Source organism: Schistocerca gregaria, chromosome 8 (genome assembly GCF_023897955.1).
Source record: "Schistocerca gregaria isolate iqSchGreg1 chromosome 8, iqSchGreg1.2, whole genome shotgun sequence".
Taxonomy (NCBI): Eukaryota; Metazoa; Arthropoda; class Insecta; order Orthoptera; family Acrididae; genus Schistocerca; species Schistocerca gregaria.
In genome coordinates this window covers 14,313,600-14,333,301 of record NC_064927.1, presented here as the reverse complement: position 1 = coordinate 14,333,301, position 19,702 = coordinate 14,313,600, and positions in this window count along the sequence as shown.

Sequence of the window (19,702 nt, the reverse complement as noted above, 5' to 3'; positions counted from 1 at the left end):
AAAGTGCGCACGGTGACTGTTGTATTCAATCCCGAGGCAATATCTGTGTTTCATCAACACTTTGAAGGTCAGCAGATTCCAGAATGCCTCCAGATGTGCATCGGAAACTACTACTGGTCTTGCGGGGAACGACCAAAGCGTAGACTGTTAGATACATTATTCCCATGGAGGAAAGTGAGCATGGTCACTGTTGTATTCAATCCCGATGCAACTTCTGTGTTTCATCAACACTTTGAAGGTCCGCAGATTACAGAATGCTTCCAGATGTGCGTTGGAAACTACTACTGGTCTTGCAGCGAACGATCAAAGCGTAAACTGTTTGAGACATCACTCCCATGGAGGAAAGTGCGCATGGTGACTGTTGTATTCAATCCCGATGCAATTTCTGTGTTTGATCAACACTCTGATAGTTTACAGATTCCAGAATGCCTCCAGATGTGCATCGGAAACTACTACTGGCCTTAAAGGGAGCGGTCAAAGCGTAGACTGTTTGAGACATTAATCCCATGTATGAAAGTGCGCATAGTGAGTGTTGTATTCACTCCCGATGCAATTTCTGTGATTCATCAAAACTTTCAAGGTCCACAGATTACAGAATGCCTCCAGATGTGCATCGGAAACTAGTACTGGTCTTCCAGGAAACAATCAAAGCGTAGACTGTTTGAGACATTACTCCCATGGAGGAAAGTGCACATGGTGACTGTTGTATTCAATCCCGAGGCAATTTCTGTATTTCATCAACACTTTAAAGGTCCACAGATTACAGAATGCCTCCAGATGTGCATCGGAAACTACTACTGGTCTTGCAGGGAACGATCAAAGCGTAGACTGTTTGAGACATTACTCCCATGGAGGAAAGTGCGCATGGTGACTGTTGTATTCAATCCCGATGCAATTTCTGAGTTTCATCAACACTCTGATAGTCCACAGATTACAGAATGCACCCATATGTGCATCGGAAACTATACTGGTCTTCCAGGGAACGATAAAAGCGTAAACTGTTTGAGACATTACTCCCATGGAGGAAAGTGAGCATGGTGACTGTTGTATTCAAACTAGAGGCAATTTTTGTGTTTCATAAACACCTTAAAGGTCCACAGATTACAGAATGCCTCCAGATGTGCATCGGAAACTACTACTGGTCTTGCAGGGAACGATCAAAGCGTAGAATGTTTGAGACATTACTCCCAAGGAAGAAAGTGCGCATGGTGACTGTTGTATTCAATCCCGCGGCAATTCCTGTGTTTCATCAACACTTTGAAGGTCCACAGATTACAGAATTCCACCATTTGTGCATCGGAAACTACTACTGGTCTTGCTGGGAACGATCAAAGCGTAGACTGTTAGAGACATTATCCCCATGGAGGAAAGTGCGCATCGTGACTGTTGTATTCAATCCGGTTGCAATTTCTGTGTTTCATCAACACTTCGAAGGTCCTAAGATTACAGAATGCCTCCAGATGTGCATCGGAAACTACTACTGGTCTTCCAGGAAATGATCAAACCGTAGACTGTTTGAGACATTACTCCCATGGAGGAAATGGCGCATGGTGACTGTTGTATTCAATCCCGAGGCAATATCTGCGTTTCATCAACACTTTGAAGGTCAGCAGATTACGGAATGCCTCTAGATGTGCATTTGAAACTACAACTGGTCTTGCAGGGAACGATCAAAGCGTAAACTGTTAGAGACATTACTCCCATGGAGGGAAGTGCGCATGGTGACTGTTGTATTAAATCCCGTTGCAAATACTGTGTTTGATCAACACTCTGATAGTTTACAGATTCCAGAATGCCTCCAGATTTGCATCGGAAACTACTACTGGTCTTCCTGGAAACGATCAAACCGTAGACTATTTGAGACATTTCTCCCATGGAGGAAAGTGCGCATGGTGACTGTTGTATTCAATCCCGAGGCAATTTCTGTGGTTCATCAACACTTTGAAGGTCCGCAGATTACAGAATGCTTCCAGATGTGCATTGGAAACTACTACTGGTCTTGCAGCGAACGATCAAAGCGTAAACTGTTTGAGACATCACTCCCATGGAGGAAAGAGCGCATGGTGACTGTTGTATTCAATCACGATGCAATTTCTGTGTTTGATCAACACTCTGATAGTTTACAGATTCCAGAATGCCTCCAGATGTGCATCGGAAACTACTACTGGTCTTGCAGGGAACGATTAAAGCGTAGACTGTTTGAGACATTACTCCCATGGAGGAAAGTGCGCATGGTGACTGTTGTATTCAATCCCGATGCAATTTCTGTGTTTCATCAACACTGTGATAGTCCAGAGATTTCAGAATGTCCCCAGATGTGCATCGGAAACTACACTGGTCTTCCAGGGAACGATAAAAGCGTAAACTGTTGAGACATTACTCCCATGTAGGAGAGTGCGCATGGTGACTGTTGTATTCACTCCCGATGCTATTTCTGTGTTTCATCAACACTTTGAAGGTCCACAGATTACAGAATGCCTCAGGATGTGCATCAGAAACTACTACTGGTCTTGCAGGGAACGATCAAAGCGTAGACTGTTTGAGACATTACTCCCATGAAGGAAAGTGCGCATGGTGACTGTTGTATTCAATCCCGATGCAATTTCTGTGTTTCATCAACACTCTGATAGTCCACAGAATACAGAGTGTCCCCAGATGTGCATCGGAAACTACACTGGTCTTCCAGGGAACGATAAAAGCGTAAACTGTTTGAGACATTACTCCCATGGAGGAAAGTGCGCATGGTGACTGTTGTATTCAGTCCCGATGCAATTTCTGTGTTTCATCAACACTTTGAACGTCCACAGATTACAGAATGCCTCCAGAAGTGCATCAGAAACTACTACTGGTCTTCCAGGGAACGATCAAAGCGTAAACTGTTTGAGATATTACTCCCATGGAGGAAAGTTCTCATGGTGACCGTTGTATTCAATCCCGATGCAATTTCTGTGTTTGAACAACATTCTGATAGTTCACAGATTACAGAATGCCTCCAGATGTGCGTCTGAAACTACTACTGGTCTTAAAGCGAACGAACAAAGCGTAGACTGTTTGAGACATTACTCCCATGGAGGAAAATGCGCATGATGACTGTTGTATTCAAACCAGAGGCACTTTCTATTTTTCATCAACACTTTGAAGGTCCACAGATTACTGAATGCCTCCAGATGTGCATCGGAAACTACTAGTGGTCTTAAGTAGACTGATTGAGACATTACTCCCATGGAGGAAGGTGCGCATGGTGACTGTTGTATTCACTCCCGATGCAATTTCCGTGTTTCATCAACACTTTGAAGGTCCACAGATTACATAATGCCTCCAGATGAGCATCAGAAACTATTACTGGTCTTCCAGGGAACGATCAAAGCGTAAACTGTTTGAGACATTACTCCCATGGAGGAAAGTGCACATGGTGACTGTTGTATTCAATCCCGATGCAATTTCTGTGTTTCATCAACACTCTGATAGTCGACACATTACAGAATGACACCAGATGTGCATCGGAAACTACTACTGGTCTTCCAGAGAATGATCAAAGCGTAGACTCTTTGAGACATTACTCCCATTTAGGAAAGTGCGCATGGTGACTGTTGTATTCTATCTAGATGCAATTTCTGTTTTTCATCAACACTCTGATAGTCCACAGATTACAGAATGTTCCCAGATGTGCATCGGAAACTACACTGGTCTTCCAGGGAACGATAAAAGCGTAAACTGTTTGAGACATTACTCCCATGGAGGAAAGTGCGCATGGTGACTGTTGTATTCACTCCCGATACAATTTCCGTGTTTCATCAACACTTTGAAGGTCCACAGATTACAGAATGCCTCCAGATGAGCATCAGAAACTACTACTGGTCTTCCAGGAAACTATCAAAGCGTAAACTGTTTGAGACATTACTCCCATGGAGGAAAGTGCGCATGGTGACTGTTGTATTCAATCCCGATGCAATTTCTGTGTTTCATCAACACTCTGACAGTCCACAGATTACAGAATGCCCCCAGATGTTCATCGGAAACAACTACTGGTCTTCCAGGGATCGATCAAAGCCCAAACTGTTTGAGACATTACTCCCATGGAGGAAAGTGCACATGGTGACTGTTGTATTCAATCCCGAGGCAATATCTGTGTTTCATCAACACTCTGATAGTTCACAGATTACAGAATGCCCCCAGATGTGCATCGAAAACTATACTGGTTTTCCAGTTAACGATAAAAGCGTAAACTGTTTGGGACATTACTCCCATGGAGGAAAGTGCGCATGGTGACTTTTATATTCAATCCCGATTCAATTTCTGAGTTTCATCAACACTTAAAAGGTCCACAGATTACAGAATGCCTCCAGATGTGCATCGGAAACTACTACTGGTCTTGCAGGGAACGATCAAAGCGTACACTGTTTGAGACATTACTCCCAAGGAGGAAAGTGAACATAGTGACTGTTGTATTCAATCCCGATGCAATTTCTGTGTTTGATCAACACTCTGATAGTCCACAGATTGCAGAATGCCCCCAGAAGTGCATCGGAAACTATACTGGTCTACCAGGGAGCGATAAAAGCGTAAACAGTTTGGAACATTACTCCCATGGAGGAAAGTGCGCATGGTGACTGTTGTATTCAATCCCGATGCAATTTCTGTGTATCTTCAACACTTTGAAAGTCCACAGATTACAGAATGCCTCCAGATGTACATCGGACACTACTAGTGGTCTTGCAGGGAACGATCCAAGCGTAGACTGTTAGAGACATTACTCCCATGGAGGAAAGTGCGCATGGTGACAGTTGTATTGAATCCCGATGCAATTTCTGTGTCTCATCAACTCTTTGAAAGTCCACAGATTACAGAATGCCTCCAGATGTGCATCGGAAACTTCTACGTGTCTTGCAGGGAACGATCAAAGCGTAGACTGTTTGAGACATTACTCCAATGGAGGAAAGTGCGCATGGGGCCTGTTGTATTCAATCCCGATGCACTTTCTATGTTTCATCAACACTTTGAAGGTCCACAGATTACTGAATGCCTCCAGATGTGCATCGGAAACTACTAGTGGTCTTAAGTAGACTGATTGAGACATTACTCCCATGGAGGAAAGTGCGCATGGTGACTGTTGTATTCCATCCCGATGCAATTTCTGTGTTTCATCAACACTCTGATAGTCCACAGTTTACAGAATGACACCTGATGTGCATCGTAAACTACTACTGGTCTTCCAGGGAACTACCAAAGCGTAAACTGTTTGAGACAATACTCCCATGGAGGAAAGTGCGCATGGTGACTGTTGTATTCAATCCCGATGCAATTTCTGTGTTTCATCAACACTCTGATAGTCCACAGATTACAGAATGCCCCCAGATGTGCATCGAAAACTATACTGGTCTTCCAGGGAACGATAAAAGCGTAAAGTGTTTGGGACATTACTCCCATGTAGGAAAGTGCGCATGGTGACTGTTGTATTCATTCCCGAGGCAATTTCTGTGTTTCATCAACACATTAAAGGTCCACAGATTACAGAATGGCTCCAGATATGCATCGGTAACTACTACTGGTCTTGCAGGGAACGATCAAATCGTAGACTGTTTGAGATATTACTCCTATGGAGGAAAGTGCGCATGGTGACTGTTGTATTCAATCCCGATGCAATTTCTGTGTTTCATCAACACTCTGTTAGTACACAGATTACAGAATGCCCATATGTGCATCGGAAACTATACTGGTCTTCCAGGGAACGATAAAAGCGTAGACTGTTTGAGACATTACTCTCATGGAGGATAGAGCACATGGTGAATGTTGTATTCAATCCCGATGCAATTTCTGTGTTTCATCAACACTCTGATAGTCCACAGATTACAGAATGACACCAGATGTGCATCGGAAACTACTACTGGTCTTCCAGGGAACGTGCAAAGCGAAAACTGTATGAGACATCACTCCCATGGAGGAAAGTGCGCATGGTGACTGTTGTATTCGATCCCGGTGCAATTACTGTGTTCCATTAACACCCTGATAGACCACACATTCCAGAATGCCCCCAGATGTTCATCGGAAACAACTACTGGTCTTACAGGGAACGATCAAAGCGTAAACTGTTTATGACATTACTCCCATGGAGGAAAGTGCACATGGTGACTGTTGTATTCAATCCCGAGGGAATATATGTGTTTCATCAACACTCTGATAGTTCACAGATTACGGAATGCCCCCAGATGTGCATCGAAAACTATACTGGTCTTCCAGGGAACGATAAAAGCGTAAACTGTTTGGGACATTACTCCCATGGAGGAAAGTGCGCATGGTGACCTTTATATTCAATCCCGATTCAATTTCTGAGTTTCATCAACAATTAAAAGGTCCACAGATTACAGAATGCCTCCAGATGTGCATCGGAAACTACTACTGGTCTTGCAGGGAACGATCGCAGCGTAAACAGTTTGAGACATTACTCCCAAGGAGGAAAGTGCGCATAGTGACTGTGGTATTCAATCCCGATGCAATTTCTGTGTTTGAACAACACTCTGATAGTTTACAGATTCCAGAATGCCTCCAGATGTGCATCGGAAACTACTACTGGTCTTAAAGGGAACGATCAAAGCGTAGACTGTTTGAGACATGACTCCCATGGAGGAAAATGTGCATGATGACTGTTGTATTCAATCCCGAGGCAATTTCTGTGTTTCATCAACACTTTGATAGTCCACAGATTACAGCATGCATCCAGATGTGCATCGGAAACTTCTACTTGTCTCGCAGGATACGATCAAAGCGTAGACTGTTTGAGACATTACTCCAATGGAGGAAAGTGCGCATGGGGTCTGTTGTATTCAATCCCGATGCAATTTCTGTGTTCCATCAACACTCTGATAGTCCACACATTACAGAATGCCCCCAGATGTGCATCGGAAACTACTACTGGTCTTCCAGGGAACGATCAAATCGTAAACTGTTTGGGACATTACTCCCATGGAAGAAAGTGCGCATGGTGACTGTTGTATTCAATCCCGATGCAATTTCTGTGTTTGAACAACACTCTGATAGTTTACAGATTACAGAATGCCTCCAGATGTGCATCGGAAACTACTACTTGTCTTCCAGAGAACGATCAAAGCGTAGACTGATTGAGACATTGCTCCCATGGAGGAAAATGCGCATGATGACTGTTAAATTCAATCCCGAGGCAATTTCTGTGTTTCATCAACACTTTGAAGGTAAACAGATTACAGAATGCATCCAGATGTGCATCGGAAACTACTACTGGTCTTGCATTGAACGATCAAAGCGTAGACTGTTTGAGACATTACTCCCATGGAGGAAAGTGTGAATGGTGACTGTTGTATTCAATCCCGATGCAATTTCTGTGTTTCATCAACACTCTGATAGTCCACAGTTTACAGAATGACACCAGGTGTGAGTCCGAAACTACTACTTGTCTTCCAGGGAACGATCAAAGCGTAGACTGTTTGAGACATTACTCCCATGGAGAAAAGTGCACAAGGGGATTGTTGTATTCAATCCTGATGCAATTTCTGTGTTTCATCAACACTCTGATAGTCCAAACTTTACAGAATGCCCCCAGATGAGCATCGGAAACTACTACTGGGCTTCCAGGGAACGATCAAAGCGTAAACTGTTTGAGACATTACTCCAATGGAGGAAAGTGCGCATGGTAACTGTTGTATTCAATCCCGATGCACTTTCTTTGTTTCATCAACACTCTGATTTTCCACACATTACAGAATGACACCAGATGTGAATCGGAAACTACTACTGGTCTTCCAGGGAACGATCAAAGCGTAAACTGTATGAGACATTACTCAAATGGAGGAAAGTGCTCATGGTGACTGCTGTATTCAATCCCGATGCTATTTCTGTGTATCATCAACACTCTGATAGACCACACATTACAGAATGCCCCCAGATGTTCATCGGAAACAACTACTGGTCCTCCAGGGAACGATCAAAGCGCAAACTGTTTGAGACGTTACTCCCATGGAGGAAAGTGCGCATGGTGACAGTTGTATTCAATCCCGATGCAATTTCTGTGTTTCATCAACACTCTGATAGACCACACATTGCAGAATGCCCCCAGATGTTCATCGGAAACAACTACTGGTATTCCAGGGAACGATCAAAGCGTAAACTGTTTGAGACATTACTCCCACGTAGGAAAGTACACATGGTACCTGTTGTATTCAATCCCGATGCTATTTCTGTGTTTCATCAACACTCTGATAGTCCACTGATTACAGAATGAACACAGATGTTCATCGGAAACAACTACTGGTCTTCCAGGGAACGATCAAAGCGTATACTGTTTGAGACATTACTCCCATGGAGGAAAGTGCACATTGAGACTGTTGTATTCAATCCCTATGCAATATCTGTGTTTCATTAACACTCTGATAGTCCACAGATTACAGAATGACACCAGATGTGCATCGGAAACTACTACTGGTCTTCCAGGGAATGATCAAAGCGTAGACTCTTTGTGACATTACTCCCATGGCGGAAAGTGCGCATGGTGACTGTTGTATTCAATCCCGATGCAATTTCTGTGTTTCATCAACACTCTGATAGTCCACAGATTACAGAATGACCCCAGATGTGCATCGGAAACTACACTGGCCTCCCAGGGAACGATAAAAGCGTAAACTGCTTGGGACATTACTCCCATGGAGGAAAGTGCGCATGGTGCCTGTTGTATTCACTCCCGATGCAATTTCCGTGTTTCATTAACACTTTGAAGGTCCACAGATTACAGAATGCCTACAGATGTGCATCAGAAACTACTACTGGCCTTCCAGAAAAAGATCAAAGCGTAGACTGTTTGAGACATTACTCCCATGGAGGAAAGTGGGCATGGTGACTTTTATATTCAATCCCGAGGCAATTTCTGAGTTTCATCAACACTTTAAAGGTCACAGATTACAGAATGCCTCCAGATGTGCTTCCGAGACTACTACTGCTCTTGCAGGGAACGATCAAAGCGTAGACTGTTTGAGACATTACTCCCAAGGTGGAAAGTGTGCATGGTGACTGTTGTATTCAATCCCGATGCAATTTCTGTGTTTCATCATCACTCTGATAGTCCACAGATTACAGGATGCCCCCAGATGTGCATCGGAAACTATACTGATCTTCCAGGGAACGATAAAAGCGTAAACTGTTTGGGACATTACTCCCATGGAGGAAAGTGAGCATGGTGACTGTTGTAATCAATCTCGATGCAATTTCAGTGTTTGAACAACACTCAGATAGTTTACAGATTGCAGAATGCCTCCAGATGTGCATCGGAAACTACTACTGGTCTTAAAGGGAACGATCAAAGCGTAGACTGTTTGAGACATTACTCCCATGGAGGAAAATGCGCATGATGACTGTTGTATTCAATCCCGAGGCAAATTCTGTGTTTCATCAACACTTTGAAGGTCCACAGATTGCAGAATGCCTCCAGATGTGCATCGGACACTATTAGTGGTCTTGCAGGGAACGATCCAAGCGTAGACTGTTAGAGACATTACTCCCATGGAGGAAAGTGCGCATGGTGACTGTTATATTGAATCCCGATGCAATTTCTGTGTCTTATCAACACTTTGAAGGTCCACAGATTACAGAATGCCTCCAGATGTGCATCGGAAACTACTACTGGTCTTGTAGGGAACGATCAAAGCGTAGACCGTTTGAGTCATTCCTCCCATGGAGGAAAGTGCGTATGGGGTCTGTTGTATTCAATCCCGATGCAATTTCTGTGTTTCATCAACACTCTGATAGTCCACAGATTACAGAATGACCCCAGATGTGCATCCGAAACTACACTGGTCTCCCAGGGAACGATAAAAGCGTAAACTGCTTGGGACATTACTCCCATGGAGGAAAGTGCGCATGGTGACTGTTGTATTCACTCCCGATACAATTTCCGTGTTTCATCAACACTTTGAAGGTCCACAGATTACAGAATGCCTCCAGATGAGCATCAGAAACTACTACTGGTCTTCCAGGAAACTATCAAAGCGTAAACTGTTTGAGACATTACTCCCATGGAGGAAAGTGCGCATGGTGACTGTTGTATTCAATCCCGATGCAATTTCTGTGTTTCATCAACACTCTGATAGTCCACAGATTACAGAATGCCCCCAGATGTTCATCGGAAACAACTACTGGTCTTCCAGGGAACGATCAAAGCCCAAACTGTTTGAGACATTACTCCCATGGAGGAAAGTGCACATGGTGACTGTTGTATTCAATCCCGAGGCAATATCTGTGTTTCATCAACACTCTGATAGTTCACAGATTACAGAATGCCCCCAGATGTGCATCGAAAACTATACTGGTTTTCCAGGGAACGATAAAAGCGTAAACTGTTTGGGACATTACTCCCATGGAGGAAAGTGCGCATGGTGACTTTTATATTCAATCCCGATTCAATTTCTGAGTTTCATCAACACTTAAAAGGTCCACAGATTACAGAATGCCTCCAGATGTGCATCGGAAACTACTACTGGTCTTGCAGGGAACGATCAAAGCGTACACTGTTTGAGACATTACTCCCAAGGAGGAAAGTGCGCATAGTGACTGTTGTATTCAATCCCGATGCAATTTCTGTGTTTGATCAACACTCTGATAGTCCACAGATTGCAGAATGCCCCCAGAAGTGCATCGGAAACTATACTGGTCTACCAGGGAGCGATAAAAGCGTAAACAGTTTGGAACATTACTCCCATGGAGGAAAGTGCGCATGGTGACTGTTGTATTCAATCCCGATGCAATTTCTGTGTATCTTCAACACTTTGAAAGTCCACAGATTACAGAATGCCTCCAGATGTACATCGGACACTACTAGTGGTCTTGCAGGGAACGATCCAAGCGTAGACTGTTAGAGACATTACTCCCATGGAGGAAAGTGCGCATGGTGACAGTTGTATCGAATCCCGATGCAATTTCTGTGTCTCATCAACTCTTTGAAAGTCCACAGATTACAGAATGCCTCCAGATGTGCATCGGAAACTTCTACGTGTCTTGCAGGGAACGATCAAAGCGTAGACTGTTTGAGACATTACTCCAATGGAGGAAAGTGCGCATGGGGCCTGTTGTATTCAATCCCGATGCACTTTCTATGTTTCATCAACACTTTGAAGGTCCACAGATTACTGAATGCCTCCAGATGTGCATCGGAAACTACTAGTGGTCTTAAGTAGACTGATTGAGACATTACTCCCATGGAGGAAAGTGCGCATGGTGACTGTTGTATTCCATCCCGATGCAATTTCTGTGTTTCATCAACACTCTGATAGTCCACAGTTTACAGAATGACACCTGATGTGCATCGTAAACTACTACTGGTCTTCCAGGGAACTACCAAAGCGTAAACTGTTTGAGACAACACTCCCATGGAGGAAAGTGCGCATGGTGACTGTTGTATTCAATCCCGATGCAATTTCTGTGTTTCATCAACACTCTGATAGTCCACAGATTACAGAATGCCCCCAGATGTGCATCGAAAACTATACTGGTCTTCCAGGGAACGATAAAAGCGTAAAGTGTTTGGGACATTACTCCCATGGAGGAAAGTGTGCATGGTGACTGTTGTATTCAATCCCGATGCAATTCCTGTGTTTCATCAACACTCTGTTAGTACACAGATTACAGAATGCCCATATGTGCATCGGAAACTATACTGGTCTTCCAGGGAACGATAAAAGCGTAGACTGTTTGAGACATTACTCCCATGGAGAAAAGTGCACATGGGGATTGTTGTATTCAATCCTGATGCAATTTCTGTGTTTCATCAACACTCTGATAGTCCACAGATTACAGAATGCCCCCAGATGTGCATCGAAAACTATACTGGTCTTCCAGGGAACGATAAAAGCGTAAAGTGTTTGGGACATTACTCCCATGGAGGAAAGTGCGCATGGTGACAGTTGTATTCAATCCCGATGCAATTTCTGTGTTTCATCAACACTCTGATAGACCACACATTGCAGAATGCCCCCAGATGTTCATCGGAAACAACTACTGGTATTCCAGGGAACGATCAAAGCGTAAACTGTTTGAGACATTACTCCCACGTAGGAAAGTACACATGGTACCTGTTGTATTCAATCCCGATGCTATTTCTGTGTTTCATCAACACTCTGATAGTCCACTGATTACAGAATGAACACAGATGTTCATCGGAAACAACTACTGGTCTTCCAGGGAACGATCAAAGCGTATACTGTTTGAGACATTACTAGCATGGAGGAAAGTGCACATTGAGACTGTTGTATTCAATCCCTATGCAATATCTGTGTTTCATTAACACTCTGATAGTCCACAGATTACAGAATGACACCAGATGTGCATCGGAAACTACTACTGGTCTTCCAGGGAATGATCAAAGCGTAGACTCTTTGTGACATTACTCCCATGGCGGAAAGTGCGCATGGTGACTGTTGTATTCAATCCCGATGCAATTTCTGTGTTTCATCAACACTCTGATAGTCCACAGATTACAGAATGACCCCAGATGTGCATCGGAAACTACACTGGCCTCCCAGGGAACGATAAAAGCGTAAACTGCTTGGGACATTACTCCCATGGAGGAAAGTGCGCATGGTGCCTGTTGTATTCACTCCCGATGCAATTTCCGTGTTTCATTAACACTTTGAAGGTCCACAGATTACAGAATGCCTACAGATGTGCATCAGAAACTACTACTGGCCTTCCAGGAAAAGATCAAAGCGTAGACTGTTTGAGACATTACTCCAATAAAGGAAAGTGGGCATGGTGACTTTTATATTCAATCCCGAGGCAATTTCTGAGTTTCATCAACACTTTAAAGGTCACAGATTACAGAATGCCTCCAGATGTGCTTCCGAGACTACTACTGCTCTTGCAGGGAACGATCAAAGCGTAGACTGTTTGAGACATTACTCCCAAGGTGGAAAGTGTGCATGGTGACTGTTGTATTCAATCCCGATGCAATTTCTGTGTTTCATCATCACTCTGATAGTCCACAGATTACAGGATGCCCCCAGATGTGCATCGGAAACTATACTGATCTTCCAGGGAACGATAAAAGCGTAAACTGTTTGGGTCATTACTCCCATGGAGGAAAGTGAGCATGGTGACTGTTGTAATCAATCTCGATGCAATTTCAGTGTTTGAACAACACTCAGATAGTTTACAGATTGCAGAATGCCTCCAGATGTGCATCGGAAACTACTACTGGTCTTAAAGGGAACGATCAAAGCGTAGACTGTTTGAGACATTACTCCCATGGAGGAAAATGCGCATGATGACTGTTGTATTCAATCCCGAGGCAATTTCTGTGTTTCATCAACACTTTGAAGGTCCACAGATTGCAGAATGCCTCCAGATGTGCATCGGACACTATTAGTGGTCTTGCAGGGAACGATCCAAGCGTAGACTGTTAGAGACATTACTCCCATGGAGGAAAGTGCGCATGGTGACTGTTATATTGAATCCCGATGCAATTTCTGTGTCTTATCAACACTTTGAAGGTCCACAGATTACAGAATGACCCCAGATGTGCATCGGAAACTACACTGGTCTCCCAGGGAACGATAAAAGCGTAAACTGTTTGAGACATTACTCCCATGGAGGAAAGTGCGCATGGTGACTGTTGTATTCAATCCCGATGCAATTTCTGTGTTTCATCAACACTCTGATAGTCCACAGATTACAGAATGCCCCCAGATGTTCATCGGAAACAACTACTGGTCTTCCAGGGAACGATCAAAGCCCAAACTGTTTGAGACATTACTCCCATGGAGGAAAGTGCACATGGTGACTGTTGTATTCAATCCCGAGGCAATATCTGTGTTTCATCAACACTCTGATAGTTCACAGATTACAGAATGCCCCCAGATGTGCATCGAAAACTATACTGGTTTTCCAGGGAACGATAAAAGCGTAAACTGTTTGGGACATTACTCCCATGGAGGAAAGTGCGCATGGTGACTTTTATATTCAATCCCGATTCAATTTCTGAGTTTCATCAACACTTAAAAGGTCCACAGATTACAGAATGCCTCCAGATGTGCATCGGAAACTACTACTGGTCTTGCAGGGAACGATCAAAGCGTACACTGTTTGAGACATTACTCCCAAGGAGGAAAGTGCGCATAGTGACTGTTGTATTCAATCCCGATGCAATTTCTGTGTTTGATCAACACTCTGATAGTCCACAGATTGCAGAATGCCCCCAGAAGTGCATCGGAAACTATACTGGTCTACCAGGGAGCGATAAAAGCGTAAACAGTTTGGAACATTACTCCCATGGAGGAAAGTGCGCATGGTGACTGTTGTATTCAATCCCGATGCAATTTCTGTGTATCTTCAACACTTTGAAAGTCCACAGATTACAGAATGCCTCCAGATGTACATCGGACACTACTAGTGGTCTTGCAGGGAACGATCCAAGCGTAGACTGTTAGAGACATTACTCCCATGGAGGAAAGTGCGCATGGTGACAGTTGTATCGAATCCCGATGCAATTTCTGTGTCTCATCAACTCTTTGAAAGTCCACAGATTACAGAATGCCTCCAGATGTGCATCGGAAACTTCTACGTGTCTTGCAGGGAACGATCAAAGCGTAGACTGTTTGAGACATTACTCCAATGGAGGAAAGTGCGCATGGGGCCTGTTGTATTCAATCCCGATGCACTTTCTATGTTTCATCAACACTTTGAAGGTCCACAGATTACTGAATGCCTCCAGATGTGCATCGGAAACTACTAGTGGTCTTAAGTAGACTGATTGAGACATTACTCCCATGGAGGAAAGTGCGCATGGTGACTGTTGTATTCCATCCCGATGCAATTTCTGTGTTTCATCAACACTCTGATAGTCCACAGTTTACAGAATGACACCTGATGTGCATCGTAAACTACTACTGGTCTTCCAGGGAACTACCAAAGCGTAAACTGTTTGAGACAACACTCCCATGGAGGAAAGTGCGCATGGTGACTGTTGTATTCAATCCCGATGCAATTTCTGTGTTTCATCAACACTCTGATAGTCCACAGATTACAGAATGCCCCCAGATGTGCATCGAAAACTATACTGGTCTTCCAGGGAACGATAAAAGCGTAAAGTGTTTGGGACATTACTCCCATGGAGGAAAGTGTGCAATGTGACTGTTGTATTCAATCCCGATGCAATTTCTGTGTTTCATCAACACTCTGTTAGTACACAGATTACAGAATGCCCATATGTGCATCGGAAACTATACTGGTCTTCCAGGGAACGATAAAAGCGTAGACTGTTTGAGACATTACTCCCATGGAGAAAAGTGCACATGGGGATTGTTGTATTCAATCCTGATGCAATTTCTGTGTTTCATCAACACTCTGATAGTCCAAACTTTACAGAATGCCCCCAGATGAGCATCGGAAACTACTACTGGGCTTCCAGGGAACGATCAAAGCGTAAACTGTTTGAGACATTACTCCAATGGAGGAAAGTGCGCATGGTAACTGTTGTATTCAATCCCGATGCACTTTCTTTGTTTCATCAACACTCTGATTTTCCACACATTACAGAATGACACCAGATGTGAATCGGAAACTACTACTGGTCTTCCAGGAAAAGATCAAAGCGTAGACTGTTTGAGACATTACTCCCATGGAGGAAAGTGGGCATGGTGACTTTTATATTCAATCCCGAGGCAATTTCTGAGTTTCATCAACACTTTAAAGGTCACAGATTACAGAATGCCTCCAGATGTGCTTCCGAGACTACTACTGCTCTTGCAGGGAACGATCAAAGCGTAGACTGTTTGAGACATTACTCCCAAGGTGGAAAGTGTGCATGGTGACTGTTGTATTCAATCCCGATGCAATTTCTGTGTTTCATCAACACTCTGATAGTCCACAGATTACAGGATGCCCCCAGATGTGCATCGGAAACTATACTGATCTTCCAGGGAACGATAAAAGCGTAAACTGTTTGGGACATTACTCCCACGGAGGAAAGTGAGCATGGTGACTGTTGTAATCAATCTCGATGCAATTTCTGTGTTTGAACAACACTCAGATAGTTTACAGATTGCAGAATGCCTCCAGATGTGCATCGGAAACTACTACTGGTCTTAAAGGGAACGATCAAAGCGTAGACTGTTTGAGACATTACTCCCATGGAGGAAAATGCGCATGATGACTGTTGTATTCAATCCCGATGCAATTTCTGTGTATCTTCAACACTTTGAAAGTCCACAGATTACAGAATGCCTCCAGATGTGCATCGGAAACTTCTACGTGTCTTGCAGGGAACGATCAAAGCGTAGACTGTTTGAGACATTACTCCAATGGAGGAAAGTGCGCATGGGGCCTGTTGTATTCAATCCCGATGCACTTTCTATGTTTCATCAACACTTTGAAGGTCCACAGATTACTGAATGCCTCCAGATGTGCATCGGAAACTACTAGTGGTCTTAAGTAGACTGATTGAGACATTACTCCCATGGAGGAAAGTGCGCATGGTGACTGTTGTATTCCATCCCGATGCAATTTCTGTGTTTCATCAACACTCTGATAGTCCACAGTTTACAGAATGACACCTGATGTGCATCGTAAACTACTACTGGTCTTCCAGGGAACTACCAAAGCGTAAACTGTTTGAGACAACACTCCCATGGAGGAAAGTGCGCATGGTGACTGTTGTATTCAATCCCGATGCAATTTCTGTGTTTCATCAACACTCTGATAGTCCACAGATTACAGAATGCCCCCAGATGTGCATCGAAAACTATACTGGTCTTAAAGGGAACGATAAAAGCGTAAAGTGTTTGGGACATTACTCCCATGGAGGAAAGTGCGCATGGTGACTGTTGTATTCAATCCCGATGCAATTTCTGTGTTTCATCAACACTCTGTTAGTACACAGATTACAGAATGCCCATATGTGCATCGGAAACTATACTGGTCTTCCAGGGAACGATAAAAGCGTAGACTGTTTGAGACATTACTCCCATGGAGAAAAGTGCACAAGGGGATTGTTGTATTCAATCCTGATGCAATTTCTGTGTTTCATCAACACTCTGATAGTCCAAACTTTACAGAATGCCCCCAGATGAGCATCGGAAACTACTACTGGGCTTCCAGGGAACGATCAAAGCGTAAACTGTTTGAGACATTACTCCAATGGAGGAAAGTGCGCATGGTAACTGTTGTATTCAATCCCGATGCACTTTCTTTGTTTCATCAACACTCTGATTTTCCACACATTACAGAATGACACCAGATGTGAATCGGAAACTACTACTGGTCTTCCAGGGAACAATCAAAGCGTAAACTGTATGAGACATTACTCAAATGGAGGAAAGTGCTCATGGTGACTGTTGTATTCAATCCCGATGCTATTTCTGTGTATTATCAACACTCTGATAGACCACACATTACAGAATGCCCCCAGATGTTCATCGGAAACAACTACTGGTCCTCCAGGGAACGATCAAAGCGCAAACTGTTTGAGACGTTACTCCCATGGAGGAAAGTGCGCATGGTGACAGTTGTATTCAATCCCGATGCAATTTCTGTGTTTCATCAACACTCTGATAGACCACACATTGCAGAATGCCCCCAGATGTTCATCGGAAACAACTACTGGTATTCCAGGGAACGATCAAAGCGTAAACTGTTTGAGACATTACTCCCACGTAGGAAAGTACACATGGTACCTGTTGTATTCAATCCCGATGCTATTTCTGTGTTTCATCAACACTCTGATAGTCCACTGATTACAGAATGAACACAGATGTTCATCGGAAACAACTACTGGTCTTCCAGGGAACGATCAAAGCGTATACTGTTTGAGACATTACTCCCATGGAGGAAAGGGCACATTGAGACTGTTGTATTCAATCCCTATGCAATATCTGTGTTTCATTAACACTCTGATAGTCCACAGATTACAGAATGACACCAGATGTGCATCGGAAACTACTACTGGTCTTCCAGGGAATGATCAAAGCGTAGACTCTTTGTGACATTACTCCCATGGCGGAAAGTGCGCATGGTGACTGTTGTATTCAATCCCGATGCAATTTCTGTGTTTCATCAACACTCTGATAGTCCACAGATTACAGAATGACCCCAGATGTGCATCGGAAACTACACTGGTCTCCCAGGGAACGATAAAAGCGTAAACTGCTTGGGACATTACTCCCATGGAGGAAAGTGCGCATGGTGCCTGTTGTATTCACTCCCGATGCAATTTCCGTGTTTCATTAACACTTTGAAGGTCCACAGATTACAGAATGCCTACAGATGTGCATCAGAAACTACTACTGGTCTTCCAGGAAAAGATCAAAGCGTAGACTGTTTGAGACATTACTCCCATGGAGGAAAGTGGGCATGGTGACTTTTATATTCAATCCCGAGGCAATTTCTGAGTTTCATCAACACTTTAAAGGTCACAGATTACAGAATGCCTCCAGATGTGCTTCCGAGACTACTACTGCTCTTGCAGGGAACGATCAAAGCGTAGACTGTTTGAGACATTACTCCCAAGGTGGAAAGTGTGCATGGTGACTGTTGTATTCAATCCCGATGCAATTTCTGTGTTTCATCATCACTCTGATAGTCCACAGATTACAGGATGCCCCCAGATGTGCATCGGAAACTATACTGATCTTCCAGGGAACGATAAAAGCGTAAACTGTTTGGGACATTACTCCCATGGAGGAAAGTGAGCATGGTGACTGTTGTAATCAATCTCGATGCAATTTCTGTGTTTGAACAACACTCAGATAGTTTACAGATTGCAGAATGCCTCCAGATATGCATCGGAAACTACTACTGGTCTTAAAGGGAACGATCAAAGCGTAGACTGTTAGAGACATTACTCCCATGGAGGAAAGTGCGCATGGTGACTGTTATATTGAATCCCGATGCAATTTCTGTGTCTTATCAACACTTTGAAGGTCCACAGATTACAGAATGCCTCCAGATGTGCATCGGAAACTACTACTGGTCTTGTAGGGAACGATCAAAGCGTAGACCGTTTGAGACATTCCTCCCATGGAGGAAAGTGCGTATGGGGTCTGTTGTATTCAATCCCGATGCAATTTCTGTGTTTCATCAACACACTGATAGTCCACAGATTACAGAATGACCCCAGATGTGCATCGGAAACTACACTGGTCTCCCAGGGAACGATAAAAGCGTAAACTGCTTGGGACATTACTCCCATGGAGGAAAGTGCGCATGGTGACTGTTGTATTCACTCCCGATACAATTTCCGTGTTTCATCAACACTTTGAAGGTCCACAGATTACAGAATGCCTCCAGATGAGCATCAGAAACTACTACTGGTCTTCCAGGAAACTATAAAAGCGTAAACTGTTTGAGACATTACTCCCATGGAGGAAAGTGCGCATGGTGACTGTTGTATTCAATCCCGATGCAATTTCTGTGTTTCATCAACACTCTGATAGTCCACAGATTACAGAATGCCCCCAGATGTTCATCGGAAACAACTACTGGTCTTCCAGGGAACGATCAAAGCCCAAACTGTTTGAGACATTACTCCCATGGAGGAAAGTGCACATGGTGACTGTTGTATTCAATCCCGAGGCAATATCTGTGTTTCATCAACACTCTGATAGTTCACAGATTACAGAATGCCCCCAGATGTGCATCGAAAACTATAGTGGTTTTCCAGGGAACGATAAAAGCGTAAACTGTTTGGGACATTACT